General features: G+C 40.6%; 1 protein-coding gene across 3 annotated transcripts in view; it reads left to right on the top strand.

Annotated features, from left to right (window-relative positions):
• Positions 1–1,759, top strand: part of LOC102202009 (unconventional myosin-Ic) — a 59,605-nt gene that overhangs the window by 23,464 nt on the left and 34,382 nt on the right. The window lies entirely within an intron of this gene.

Here is a 1,759-nt window from a genome sequence, read left to right on the forward strand (position 1 = left end):
AAAAAAATATCAAATGATGGCCTTATGCTATATGCTGGTGGCAATTACAGTTGTGATGGGCACAGAGGCTGTAACTGAGTAGCCCAATAGCAGGTATAACACACTGTTTGTATTGTCTCCATGGCTTTATGTTCTTCATAGTCCTTTTATACCACATCATTTATAGCTCCAGAGCCATAAAGGACAGCCTGGATATGGTGGTGATGTAGTGAGAGCAGGATGCTATTGTCAGGCAGTACGTCCCATCTGCTGCACTGATAACATTCTGTGAAGTGCATATTTTTGTCCCCGGCTTTTGGTGTTTACGAATCCTCCGCCGGGCCATGCAGGGTCCACTTAACTAGAACTTCAAGTGAAGTGGGGAAAATGGTTTGGATGGCGAAGAGTTAAATGTGTGACAGCTGAGCAAGACACTGGTGGTGAGATACAGCCCCTCCTCCTTCCAGCTCCTTCTAAATATGCTGCCTCAGCATGAGCCTGCAGAAGCACACACACACACAAGCAGAGGCGCACACCTCTACTCTCCCAGCACTTGCCAAAAGAAAATGTGAACCACAAACATTAGAGCTTAGGAGTAAGATGAGTAAATCCAACCAGATATTTGGCATCTTCTGTCACATCGGTGCCTGTGTCCTGCCGACTGTCCGCTGTGTTCTTACACTAGTAAGAGAGCGAAGGACCACGTCTGGAAAACATTACTCAGATTTCTGCAGTACAGGCTTTGATTATACTGGCAATGAAGCAAGAGGGAGGGGGAGAGTGAGAGAGGCATCAGATGAAGTGTGCATCGTGTAATTTCTGACACAGACACTACTACCTAAGCATTTGTTTAAAGCCTGCATTTGCAGAGAACCTACTAGTTTAATGTAAATTAAATGGAGGTGACCAGTAGAGAGCAAGTATATGCAAGAAGGATTCTGTTCTTTCTACTTTTATCACTGGAGTACTCTTTGATAAGACGTGCTGGTTAGACCCCTCACGCTACCAATCACTTAACAGTTTTTTATTTCTTTTCATATATATATATATATGTGTGTACATATTATGACAGTGTCTACTGATGTTCAGTACTATAATAGTAAATGAAACTTGTTCTGCTGTCCCTGAAAAGAGTCATTGTGCTAACTGAAACATTTACAAAATTTCAGTTTTCTGTCTTTAAGAGCTTCAAGCAAAAGTAATTAGAGGCATGAACCTAAGCTCGCTGAGGTGAATGTAGAATATGAGAAGTGACGGCTGCACAGATTTCTGAAACTGGGGGAAATAAGAAACCTCTGAGATGTCTGTAGGTAGCTCAAAGATGGCTGAGTCAGACTTAGAGAAGACATGTAATGGACAGAACTAGCAAGCTCTAATTCTTTCTTCAAGCTGTAGTTTATGGGCTTATTTCCATATATATATAGATAGATAGATAGATAGATAGATAGATATAATATAATATAATGTGTCAAGGGATTTGTTCTGCAATCTGCAAACATGTAATTGTTTTTTTTAAATAACAGATTGCAGACCTCAGTTCTTCAGCACTGTGTGCAGCAGAGGAGCATACAGCTGAGCCGACTGTGTTGGAGAGTCATTAGGACCGCCATCATTTTTTTTCTTTACGTTATAACTCTAACATACTGTGGGGACATAAATGTATATACAAACAGGGATTTTTTTACTTTGGGAAAATCAGTATCGGCATCAAAAATTCTGTATCTGTTAGGCTGTAATTGAAAACTCACATCTTTTTTGACCTTCAAACTGTCCAGTATTC

The sequence above is a fragment of the Pundamilia nyererei genome, unplaced genomic scaffold (assembly GCF_000239375.1).
Source record: "Pundamilia nyererei isolate P.nyererei 1_Seehausen unplaced genomic scaffold, PunNye1.0 scaffold00083, whole genome shotgun sequence".
NCBI classification, from domain to species: Eukaryota; Metazoa; Chordata; class Actinopteri; order Cichliformes; family Cichlidae; genus Pundamilia; species Pundamilia nyererei.